The 14,330-nt window shown below is 34.9% G+C and overlaps 1 protein-coding gene across 1 annotated transcript in view; it reads left to right on the top strand.

Moving 5' to 3' along the window:
* The window catches only part of LOC115214978 (atrial natriuretic peptide receptor 1), an 853,780-nt gene that overhangs the window by 479,750 nt on the left and 359,700 nt on the right, over positions 1-14,330 (top strand). The gene's annotated exons all lie outside the window — the stretch shown is intronic.

Consider the following 14,330-nt stretch of genomic DNA (forward strand, 5'->3'; position numbering starts at 1 on the left):
GACCTTATTTGTAGAAACTACCTACTTCAGTATAGGCACTGATATATATCGACAATAAGAGGGTTTAGCTATGGGTTCGCCATTATCACCGATAATAGCCAATATATATATGGAATAATTTGAGAATTTGGCTTTAGTATCAACACGACTAAAACCAATCCTATCCTCTCTCTTCTTCATAATTGGAAACCAACACTATGGCTACGATATGTTGATGACACCTTTATACTCTGGCCCCACCAGGAAGATTTTCCAAGTGATGTTAGATCATGTGAACTCAATAAAGCCATCCATACAGTTTGCAATGGAAAAGGTAAAAGACAATCATCTAGCATTCCTGGACGTATTAATAACGCAGCATGTATGGATTCAGGACATCCGTATACCGCAAGCCGACCTTCACTGGCCGATACCTCATCTTCAATTCCCACCATCCATACAGTGTAAAGAGTGGGGTTGTTCAGGCCTAAAACATCGTGCAAAGAATATAAGTAGCAATCGTGATACACACCACGAAGAGATTATCAAGCTCAATAACAATATATTAAGCAACATCTACCCCGAAAGCATACTATTCACTCCAATTATGAAGAAAAGGTAGGATGAAACCAATAAACTGTCCAAAGTCTGTCTACCCTATGGGAAAGGCCTCTTCGAAAAGATACAAAAGACGTGCGGCCCATATGACATCAGGAAAGTATTCAAGAGTAATACAATTTGCAAATATTTCCTTCGAGTAAAACCACCAATAGAAGAGAATATGACCAAAGACTGCGTATGCGCCATTCCATGCAGCTGTGGTAGGTTATACAAAGGTGAAACATGCCACCCCCACTCATTGATAAGTGTAGACGAACGTCGCAAAGCAGTAACACAAGGAAATGTTGATAACTCAGGCATAGCTTATCATGTATAGACGAAATGGAGACCACTTCTCCCTTTGGGATGAAGTTAAAATAATAGACGGAGAACACCACTGCAAAAATACGAAAAGTAAAAGAAGCAGCACATATACTAGAACACATCAACCTCTTACGCAGGCCGAGTGCAGATATGAATAGCATATGGGAACTGGTATTAAGGAAGGATAGGAAAATAATAGATTTGTAAGCCCTAAAATTCATTCCATAATTGCCCACGGGCATAAGGCGTAGTGGTTAAGAGCGCGGGCTACTAACCCCAAGATTCCGAGTTCGATTCCAGGAAGTGACCTTGATGATAATAATAACAACAACATCGAAAAATACTTTAGGAATGAGAGCCCAGGTTCGAAATTTCCCCAAAGAAATTTCCTCATGAAGCTAGAGGGTATATTAGCCGAAACGTTGTGTTAACAACAAACACGATGACGACAAATCTAATATATATATATATATATATACACACACACATTATACATATGCATATATGTATATGTGCGTACAGATACATATTGTGACCCCCTTTGGTCATGATTGACCATGGGATTGCACCTAGAAAGTTACCCGAAGCACAAGTCCGGGCAAGGTTGTTTATGGATACAAGCCTCCCCTCTCTGTCGCAGCTCATTTATTAGAGTGCAAGTGGCTGAGCACTCCACAGGCACGTGTACCCTTAACGTAGTTCTCGGGGAGATTCAGCGTGACACAGTGTGTAACAAGGCTGGCCCTTGTCACACAGATACAACAGAAACAGGAAGAAAGATTGAGAGAAAGTTGTGGTGAAAGATTACAGCAGGGTTCACCACCATCCACTGCCGTAGAGCTGTAGGTGCTTTCGCTCAATAAACATTCACAAAGCCCGGTCTGGGAATCGAAACCGCGATCCTACGACTGCCCTAACCACAGATATATATATATATATATATATATATATATATATTATATATATATATATATATATATATATATATATGTGTGTGTGTGTGTGTGTGTATGTGTGTATATATATATATAGGTGTGTGTATGTATACATATAGAAATATATGTGTATATATATGAGAGAGTGAGAGAGAGCTGGTGGAAAAGTTTATTCTACCGACATATGTTTACTGCACAGAGATTTTCTGAAACGATAGCCCTAAAATACGTTATTTATTCATCAAAACAGTTTGGTGATGACGTAGCCGCTGATAGTAAAGTAATGCATCCATTAAATATATAACTTGTTACTTAAATATATGTTAGTGATGTCATTCATTGACCGATTGTTTCTTGTACGTCATCAACTGTGTTTTATTGATAACGTAATGCATTCACCAATAACATGCCTTGTAGTTAATCGGCACAACTTTGTCGGTGACGTAATATATTCACCAATATTATAAGTAGTAGAAAATAAACAGAGATGCGTTTGGTGAGGTAAAATTGCTTATCACTAATAGAAGTCTTTTCCTATTCCTTTAAACTGAATCACTAGTGACGCAGTGGTGTTTATTATTGGATATATCTACGGGCTAAGATAGCAGATACTTGCTGGTGTTCAAACATGATATACCAATAGTATAAGCAACAGATCTGACTGTAATAGCATGTTTGATTAATAATTAATCTAATATTAAACTGAAATTATTAAATGAAGCTTTTTTGAATAGTTTATTTATGTTATGTAATGTATGTAATGTTAATTACAACTACGTGATAGTAATTAAGTAATCATTATGTTCTCTTCTAATTAAACAAACATTTTTTTTTTTAATAATTATGTATAAAGATTAATTATGTGTATAATTATTTCAGACAGATTTAATGAATTATCTGAATTAAAATTCAAAAACGAAATAAATTCGTAGAAAATATGTTTTACAGGACCAAAATATAGTTCAATTTAATAAAGACGTTTGAATAAATAAATGTGTGTGAGAGTGTATGTATGTATATATGTTTATATATCTACGACTTATAATATTATTGGTGAATGCATATATATAGCATTTCTTTCAATATGTATAGATAGTTACATACATACATACATACATACATACATACATACATACATACATACATAGATGGATACATACATACATACATACATACATACATACATACATACATACATACATACATATATACATAGAAGACAAGCTGGCAGACAGGCACCTTGGATATCAGGGGCATTCATATAGGTGGGCAAGATATATTTAAATAGAACACAGTCGTAGATATTATTAAATATAAACGTAAATAACCTCTAATGCATTGTATAATAATGCTAATGAAATTTAAGAGTTTTAATTTATAATTAAAGAATTTTCTAGTAATTTGATATTCGAGAGTAGAAATCTAATGCCCGTCAATATTGCTATTCTTGGTAACGTTTAGAGCTATTAATCCAACTTGCCGTGTGTCTATCTCCGTGATTTACAAAAATATTGTTGTCACCAAGTAGAACTTATTCCGACTTCATTACACGTCCTAATAGAGAGAAATTGTATGCGCATACCTGACTGGGAAAATATCGCAGGGTCAAAGCACGAAAAAGAAAAAAAAAAAAACGAAAATGCAAAATTTATAATACCAGTTTGGTATTAAAATGAAAGAAATGAATTAAGTATTTTACGTCTCAGATGCTGGTTCTTCTTCAATGAAAAGCAGAGAAAATTGAACCAGAGTTGCGAGGAAGAGAAAACGTTACGCAGTAAGATTATATACGAAAGGTGCGTGTGTATATTGCGTGAATTTTCTGTGAGAGGATATTATATAATTGTTACCTGAGTATGTTGTGCATTTAGGTATGTACATTCGCATGTTCTGTGATGTCTATATCTGGTATTACATAAAGTAGCGATGCGCGATGTCTTGTTAAATTCAACTATATCTGTGTAGTTGCTATAAATTGATTTCAAATTTTGGTACATGGCTAGCAATTTCGGGGGTCGGTATAAATCGATCACATTAACCTCAGTGTTCAACAAAAACGTATTTTAATTACCTCTGTTGTGTGGACGCCCTCAGTCGATGAAGTAGGCTAGCGCAATACGTAGATATAGAGAGAGAAGCCTGGACGTCAGCAGAATAGTAGATCGGAGGACAGTTGAGTAGCGGAGAGAACAGAGTTGAGTAGCAGTCAGAGTAGTGAGTAGTTGAGTATAAGGCATCCGAACGTGCGACATAACAACCTCCAAAAAATAAAAGGCAAAGTCGACCCCGACAGCATTTCAAATCAGTGCGTAAGTTGGGAAGAAATGCCGCTGAGCATTTTCCCGGGACGGTAACAGTTTGGCCAGCTCTGTGCCTTAAAGTTACCTTGAATTGAACAGCTCATAGTAAGTGTGCGTGTGAGTTGTTTGGAAGTATGTTCTTGCTGGCTATTTGGAGGTATGTGCCTGTGTGTGAATGTATATTATGGAGTAATACAAATCGACCTATGAAGTACTACTGCTGCAATGCTTGATACATGTGGGAGCTATGTGCTAAATTCAGAAGTGGTACATCAATGAATTTGATAATGAATAAACTCTCACAATGAAGGAATTTAAATGAAAAGTGATATAATGTCCATGGCGAGCAAATGCTGGGAGGGTTTGGGAGTAAAAATTTAAGTTGAAAGAGTTGTGGGTGATGAACGGGATGCAATAACGAAATTTATAATAGTTGAAGAAGAGATTCGAGTGAAAGATACAGATTGGTCAATTTCAGATATAAAGTAAATGGCACGGGTACAGGGTGTGCAGACAGTGAGGTTAAGGAAAGAGACGTGTGAGAGCTTGTGCATGATGTATTCCTGACGCTAGACATAACAGAGAGCGAAAAACCAGCTCGTATTCTTTAAACTCCCGTAAATGATTCCAAAAGTATAAGTGGTTCCCTGCGTGAAGGCATAAATCGAAGAAGACGTATATGCTGAACTTCTCTAGATGAGATTTCGAGAGGATATGCTTTGGGAAAGATTGGTAAACTAACTGGAGTCGCTAAACACAGAGAGAATATTGTGGAAATAAAATCGTAATCCGGAGCTATACAGCAATTGCTCCTTGTCCGTCATGCATCCTTAGGTGAGATAAGGTGTATGAAGCAAAGCCCACCAGAGGTAACTCACATCTACGATAGGTACAAGATCTGAGTCGGTGGATGCAGAATGAGGAAGATGCCTGATGACATCAGAGAAATGTGTGAAGAGGTCTTGTGCCTATAGCAGAAAAGAGAAATGTGTGATGTAGATTAATTGAGGCAGGGCAAGCGTAGTGAGTATTTCAGGTGTAAATAGAGCTTACGAAGAGATGAAGCTCAATAAATGACAATGATTTTCAGGTAGAAGAAGATGATAGGAGGGAAAGTGGGTGAGATGCGATGTATATGAAGAATTTATGCGGCCAAGCTCCAAGCTTTCAAATGGATAGGGGAGATAGCGGCACGCGCGTGTAAGCGGGTGTAGTTGATAAGAGTATACTCGATTGAGGAGAACGATTGCTTTTTGTGCAGGTGGAAATTACAAGGGATGAGATTATCGTGAAGGCAATGTCCAGAACACAGTATAGTTGGAGTAGTGATTCTTAGAGGAATCTGGTGAGATATATGGGTAAGTGAAAACGCCTTTGGAAGAAATGATGTCAGAAATTGTTCAAGGGGAAAGAGCATAGAATAAAAAGACACTGAGGTGAGGTTAAATTTAGAGATAATGGGAGGTTGGTGTTTGGTGTGGTGAAAATAATAATAATCTTATCTACAATATAATCCGAATGTAGAAATCCGAGAAAGAGAGGGTCAGTGTTTTTATCAGTATGGTAAAATTAATCCACGGAAACTTCTCAGAAATAAACGGAAATGTAAACTTTATGATAGTAAGAAACGTTACAAGCATCATTCATTTAGTACAGGAGACTTTCTTCAAGGAAAAAGAGAGAAGTAATGTAGAAAGGTCAGATAGCAAATTATGTGTACAAGTTCCGTGGAATAAAATGATATGATTACATACGTATCTAATGAGGAGGAATGGTGTGAAATGAATGGCGGCCGGACATAGATAGACTAAAAGAGCTTCAATGAGTAAAAGAGCTTAACTGAGTAAAAGAGCTTAAAATATGTTATACGACGCGTATGCCTTTCTACATGTAGTGTTTGCTGTGTGCCTGGTGTACTTTGATATATGAGTACTTATGTATGTATATATGAACCTAGCGTTCATTGCAAGTGTGTAAATATGTCTGCGTGTGTGGGGACGTGTATGCTCGTTAAATGTCTAAAGTGATGTATGTTATTTGCGCATCTATGTTGTATCAAAAGGACTGTAGTTATGTTTCCTTGTGTAGTTCTGTACATGTATCAAATCTGCGTGCATGATATACGTAATCCAGTGTGTGCGTGTTTGTGCTGTATATGTGTGTATGTATGTGTATTCATCATTTATAAACCAACTAATATGTATGTGTTCCCATTTGTGTATAAATATGTGTGTAACCATGCGTACATATGTGTATGTATGTGTGTCCGTGTGTACATGTGCATGTGCCTGCCCTTGTGTGCAAACACAAGTATACGAGAGCATGTATGAATGAGTATGTAATTAATATCATATTTACATAGAAATATTGTACCTTCTTTTCATAATGCAATTAAAATTAACTTGAGTAAACAAACTTATAAATAATATATGCGCATAGTTAATATCTTCACATTAGTTAATAATAATTATAAATATAAACATGCATAATTAATATCTTCATATAAGGTCAATGAAACATTAAAGATTTCTTCAGTTAATTGATATTATTAAGTTATAACTTTGGTATTTATTAAAGTTTCAAATTATTAACTTCTTATATAGCTTTACTGTCGCACATATAAAGGAAGTGAACTTTCGTTTTATTTTATTGACCGAAAGCCACCCAAATGGCCTCGACTGAAAATGAACTGGAAACGTAAAACGCATTCTGCCAAACACTGCAAGTCTTTCTCTTCATTGCTATGTCAATGTTGTCAGCGAAATTACCTCAGATTTAAGGCTACAAAATTTAGTTTTCATGATGAATACCGTTAAAACAGTTCCGCTATATTTGTGAATAATATCATACCTAGTATGGTATTCTTCTCTGAATATTAGAAAATAAGAAAGTAGATATAAGTTTTGAAATTGTATTATATATCATAGATGCAGGTGTGGCTGTGTGGTAAGAAGTTTGATTTCCAATTACATGGTTCCGGATTTACTTTCACTGCCTGGTACTTTAGGCGAGTGCCGTATATTATAAGCTGGGTCCGATCAAAGCTTCGTAAGTGAATTTGATAGACAGAAATTGAAAAACGCCCGCCTCATATGTGTGTCTTTGTGCTTGCTTTTGTTCCCACCACTACTTGACAACTGGTGTTGATTTGTTTAAGTCACAGTAACTGAGAGGTAAAATAAGTAATGGGGCCAACTAGTTCGCCTAAAACCCTTCAATGTGCTGCCCAAACTTGGCCGCAGTTCAGTGACTGAAACAAGTGATAGATTAATTACTGAGTATTTAATTGAGAGCCAGTGGAGACACCGCTGCTTGGTTACCGTAACTGCCAGAACTAGTCCCAAACCAACCGTTTTACAAATGAACACGTTTATTTTTGATAATGTAGTCCGGGTTCCACTACCCATCAAAAGAAATGTAATTATCGCACATGGAAAGCTTTAGGACTCCCTAACCGGAATTAAACAATTTACTCTGTTTTCAGATCAACGATGAAACCTCTATGTGACGAATGGACCAGCTATGAGTGGTCGTCAAATATTTATTAAAATCATATCTCCGTAACTCACAGGAATAGAATTGCACTTAAGAATATGTGATTTCAGATGCTTCACAGCTGAATACAAAAGGGTTTGTCACGATTGGAGCCTCTAGATCGCAACTCAACTACATAAGCATGACAAAAACACAGTAAGAAAAGCCAAGCCAGCAATTCTGCATTTTAAAATTCCATGAAGTGACTCATCCGATAAATGGCATCTCTTCTTCAGTAATTCACCTAAAAACTGCGGAATTACATACATACATATATATATATATAATAAATATTAGGGAATAAATCCAAACTTACAAGGAAAAATCAGATTTAGGATTGAATCCAATTTTATAGTAAAATATTATATTATATTAAATTAGAGATAGAACCACTAATAGGCAAATCATACAATGAAAAACTTAAGCCAATACATAAGATTATTTAATTTATATTATTTAAATATATAACAAAATTATTAAAAAAAATATAATTAATATAACACTACGATCGTTTCATGGCTGTTAATTTCTTTAAATTTTCGAGTTACAGTCATTCATCAGGTGGTTTAAATATTTAACTTGGTTTAAATATTTAATAATATAAAGAGAGACAGAGACAGACAAAGGCATGGCTGGATGGTAAGAAGCTTGCTTCCCAACCACATGGATCTGGGTTCAGTCCCACTGTGAGACACCTTGAGCAAGTGTCTTCTACTATAGCCTCGGGCCGACCGAAAACTTGCGAGTAGATTTGGTAGACGGAAACTGAAAGAAGCCTGTCGTACATATATATATGTGTTTATATATCGATGTGTGTGTGTGTGTGTGTGTGTGTCTCTGTATGTGTCCCCTCCCCATCACCACTTGACAACTACTGTTGGTGATCTTATGTCCCTGTAGCTTAGAGGTACTGCAAAAGAGAGTGGTAGAATAAATACTAAACTTAAGAAATGAGTTCTGGGATCTATTGTTCGACTGAAAACCCTTCAACGCAGTGCCCCAGCATAGCCACATTGAAACGACTGAAACAAATATTTTTTTTTTAATAATTGAATTTTAAAAAATTGGCAAAATTTATATCTCATTTGCCACAGATACCACAATATGGCATCAAAGCCTTCAATATTTTTTTAACTTTTCACTCTTTAACTACGCCTCCGTCGCAGAATTAATTTGGTATTCTTGTCGATAAGAATTCACAGAATTGCTGATATAGCTATGCTAATCTACTATAAGATTTTTGTAAGATATTTCAGATTTACGTGTAATATATGTGCGTGTTTAAGCCGGCGAGCTGGTAGAAACGTTAACACGCCGGGCGAAATGTGTAGCCGTATTTCGTCTGCCGTTACGTTCTGAGTTCAAATTCTGCCGAGGTTGACCTTGCCTTTTATCCTTTCGGGGTCGATTAAATAAGTAGCAGTTACGCACAAGGGTCGATATAATCGACTTAATCCGTTTGTATGTCCTTGTTTGTCCTCTCTGTGTTTAGCCCCTTGTGGATAGTAAAGAAATAGGTTTTTCGTCTGCCGTTACGTTCTGAGTTCAAATTCCGCCGAGATCGACTTTGCTTTCCATCCCTTCGGGGTCGATTAAATAAGTGCCAGTTACGCACTAGGGTCAATATAATCGATTTAATCCGTTTGTCTGTCTTTGTTTGTCCCCTCTGTGTGTAGTCCCTTGTGAGCAGTAAAAAAAATAAGAAACGTTAACACGCCGGGCAAAATGCTTAGCGGTTTTTCGTCTGTTTTTACGTTCTGAGTTCAAATTTCGCCGAGGTCGATTCTGCCTTTCCGCCCTTCAGGGTCGATAAATTTAGTACTTGATGCGTACTGGGATCGATCTAATCGACTGACTCCCTTTCCAAAAATTTCGGGCCTGGTGCCTAGAGTAGAAAGGAATATCTGCGCGTGTTTAGAGATTTTCGGATTTTATAAGATTCTGAAGTGGTATATTAATAAATTTAAGTAAATGATTAACATGTAGATAGAAATATTTAACGATCAACAACTAATTGAAGCGCTGTGAATGCATAAAAAGGACTGGAACGTAAGATAGATATATTCGTGAGTGCATCTCTGTGTGTCAAATACTCCACACTACTCATTATAATTTCTATAAACGAGTAATACGTCTTACAGTCTGCAGAAAATAATTAAAGTTGCCGTGGTTTAGAATATTGCTTATTTGGTGTGAGTGAGTGAGTGTGTGTGTGTGTGTGTGTGTGTGTGTGTGTGTGTGTGTGTGTGGTGTGTGTGTGTGTGTGTGTGTGTGTGTGTGTGTGTGTTTGATCATATCATACCAGATACCCAGATCATTTGTTCTGGATATGAAACTTCAAGCAAAACATCACCATTATGCATGCTTATAGATATACACAAACACACACACACACACACATATATATATATATATATATATATATATATATAAATGCGTGTATGTGTGTATAAGCGTATAAACATATAAGCATGTATATGTATGTGTATGTATACATATAGAAATATATGTAGGATAGATAGACAGATAGATAGATAGATAGATAGATAGATAGATAGATAGATAGACAGACAGACAGGCAGAAAGGCAAACGGTCGGACGGGCGAAAGGACGGATGGGGATGCATGGATGAATGGCAGGAGAAATCGGAAATAATCGTAATTGCTGTATGAGTATGTGACTTACCAAAGTGGTACAGCGAGTAATTATAAAGTAATTAAATATAATTCGAGGCAATTCACTAGTATCTAGGGTACAAAATAAATCACTGAATAAAATCCGACACATGTGTACGTATATGATGGATGATATACTCGCAAATGAGTGTAACCTTGTAGCTTGTACCATACTATACTTTCGTTAATTGTTTTAGGTGCCTATATAAACATTGACACATAAGTCCTATGTATGTATGTATGTATATATATGAATATATATATATATATATATATATATATGATAAATATTAGGGAATAAATCCAAATTTACAGGGAAAAAAATCAGATTTAGGATTAAATCCAATTTTATAGTAAAATATTATATAATATTAATTAGAGACAAAACCACTATTTTGCAAAACAAACAAGGAAAGACTTAATCAATACATACAAGTCTTTCCTTGTTTGTTTTGAAAAATAGTGGTTTTGTCTCTAATTAATATATATATATATATTATATATATATATATATATTATATATATATATATATACATGTATATATAAATGTGTGTATGTGAATGTATGTGTATATATATATATATATATGATTACAGGCACACTCAAAGACACACAGGCATTCATGCAGGTAAATAGATAGACGGAGAAAGAGAGAGAGAGAGAGAGGAGAGAGAGAGAGAGAGAGAGAGAGAGAGAGATCTGTAAATGAATGGTTGACTGTGACTTCGAAGTCTCATCGATAGCTACCTTCGACAAGCTGTGAAGCTTTACGCTTCTCAGGTTTTGTACTTAAATGTATTTATTGATATCTCAATGTTTATAACTGTACATAAAATGCGTTCGTGCGTATGTCCGTGTGTGATGCATTTCCAATTAATCTTTTAAATAAAATAAAAAGAAACGTTTCATGCTTATAAAACTTTGTTACTCTGCGACAATTATCCAACGGCACCGACTTAGATTTACCTTTGTACCGCCCTTCTTAGATCTTTTTTTTTTTTCTTATCTTTAAAAATAAATCTCCTAAAAATCAATTCCGTCGTTTTTTTCTATTGTTCGATAGTATGGAATTTTCCCTCAGAAAAAAAAAAGATACATTAATACAAAAAATTTACCCGTCCAACGATTTGTCTTCTTAATTGAGGTTATAAATCAAAGTAGAAAATAGAATGTTTAGCAATCAAGCATTTCCGAAATAATATTAATTATATAAAAAAAAATCATATGGATCTGTTATAGACGAGGATCGAAACTTAAATCTAATTTTCCAGGGTGTCATAAACAATGCTGTGTACTCAACCTTCCCGTCGTAATCGGTACTTTGATAATACAACGATAAAAGAAAGTCAAAAACAAGACGTTTGCAATTTTTGTCATGTGTTCCCACTTTGATGGTGATATATAAGTTTTCTTTGGATAACAAAATCAATTACTAGCGTATTGATTCGGTAAAGCATTTTTTTGTATTTCCTGGTTTTCGTCTTGTGATGTAGAGACCATAGAAATTTTGATATTTTGTAACTCTAGTGGTTTTCTGTGTGGTTCAGATAAGATTATTGAGAGGAAAGAGATTTGTAGATCGCTACATTCTTCTAAAATAATTAATTTAATTTTCTTTTCATTTACGAACAAAAATCATAAATTCGTGAAGAAAATAAACTAAAATAAAATTGCGTCCTTTTTGTTTCTTTTCATTTCTTGGTGAACATCTTTGAATGAACAATTGTTACCAATTAATTCTCCTCGAAATGAATGCATAGAACCAGAGAACTGCATCCCTTCTGTTTCTAATTAATCTCTGATTGAACTGGTCTATTGAAGATGATGCATTGCCCGAGTCGATTGTGTTTTACAGTGCTGCCCTGTTCCATGGATCCTAGCGGCATTTGCATTGTATTTGTATAATGTATGACGATCTAACTATGAAGTATTATTAATCCACGAGGGAAAAAATGTCCTTGTCAGAATCTGCTGGAAACCACATCAAACATTTAAACATTTGATAGAATTCATTTTCTTCATACAGTAGCTTGCCAAATTCTCATTCGTAACGTATGTTTCAAAAACATCAAATTTACACTGCACCACTTTTAAACTAATACAATGCATAAGAAGAAATTCTAACGATGGCTTTACATAGAAGAGATGCGTCGCTGTCTGTATGTCCAATCGAGAGAAACTTTCTTGCATGCTCAAAACAATGCCCTTTGTATCGTAGCTTGTCACTTAAATATATCTGGAGACTCCACTGACCAATGCTTGATCTATGATTTACTCCTGTATTCATCAAGCGACGCAAACCCAAGGAAAAACAAATCTTTCTCAACCACTCAAGCAATGGACATAGGCTTCACCTTTTTATTATTCCGAGTTCCCTAGCAGACTCCTAGATCCATCCTTTCTACTACTAGCTAAATAATTTCATCATTCTAAATTATGAGTATTCTATAGAAGCATTTTTACTCTCTTTCTTTGTCTCTCTCTCTCTCTCTCTTTGTCTCTATCTCTCTCTCTTCTCTCTTTCTCTCACCATCTATCCTTATCTCTATTCTTATTTGGAGATCTTTTGCCTTGCTTGAGTTGTTGGCTGTTATTTCCACTACCTCTCTCTCTCTCTCTCTCTCTCTCTCTCTCTCTCTCTCTCTCTCTCTCTCTCTCTCTCTCTCCAGTCTCTATGTTCAACCTCTTCATCCACTTTGTACTCCGCAGTTTTCCCTCTCACACAATATCTGACCCAGACTTGTCTACCCTTAACCCCATGCCACTCCAACAACATCACGCTTTCGTAATATATTTATACACTGGACATGCAGTGATACCACATCAACTTTCCCCTTACCTCATTCTGTGATGAAGGATAATGAACCGAAACATTAGAGTCTCCATTATGATGTTAGTTGCCTTTATTAATCCCTTCTATGACACGGTTCACAACTAGAAACAAGCCTTTGATTCCATAGATTTTGCATACGTGTCCTTCTCTTTTTTGGTATGCAAGTTTAATCATTAAGATAGTCATCTTCTGCTTATTTAATCAAAAACATAGATTTTTTAATTGTAGATATTGTCTGCCTTCCATTACATTAATTTCAAACCTAAGCCCAAATCTTCAAAAATAAAATGAAACTAAATAACTTGAAACATTAATTAAGAGATAATAGTTAATGAAAAGCAGCAGAAATCATATATATATATATAGAGAGAGAGAGAGAGAGAGCTAAAAGATATTCTTTGGGACAGTCGAAACAGCCGACAAGCGGTCTACGATTATTTGTTCTGTTGTAAAAGCTTTTCCAAACCAACATTTAATTACTATTATTTTTATCGTTATATAATTGTTTAGCTCCAAATTGGCCCGGGTTTTGTTTTCCCTTTGTCCAAAGATACTCTACCTTTGACCATATTTAATCAAAAACATAGATTTTTTAATTGTAGATATTGTCTGCCTTCCATTACATTAATTTCAAGCCTAAGCCCAAATCTTCAAAAATAAAATGAAACTAAATAACTTGAAACATTAATTAAGAGATAATAGTCAATGAAAATCAGCAGAAATCATATATATATATATATATATATATATATATATATATATATATATGCTATGTGTGTGTATGTATGTATATATTTATTTATTTATATGTTATGTGTATGTATGCATATATATATATATATATATATATATATATATATATATATATATATATATATATATATTATATATATATATATGCATACATACATATATAAGCATAGCATACACACACTCACACACTCTACATGCACAATTTTTTCTGGATCTTTTGCTTTGTTTTCTTATTTACTGTTTGCAGATTATTGGACAACATTTTAGGTGTGTTTGTGTTCTATGTATTTATTTATGTTCTGCACAATAACACCACATGTGTTTTATGTTAATCATATTTTACTATTTTTGTCTCCTTCAGGAAAAGTAAATGCTTACTGATAATTTTGCTTTTGT

This window comes from Octopus sinensis, linkage group LG8, assembly GCF_006345805.1.
Source record: "Octopus sinensis linkage group LG8, ASM634580v1, whole genome shotgun sequence".
NCBI lineage: Eukaryota > Metazoa > Mollusca > Cephalopoda > Octopoda > Octopodidae > Octopus > Octopus sinensis.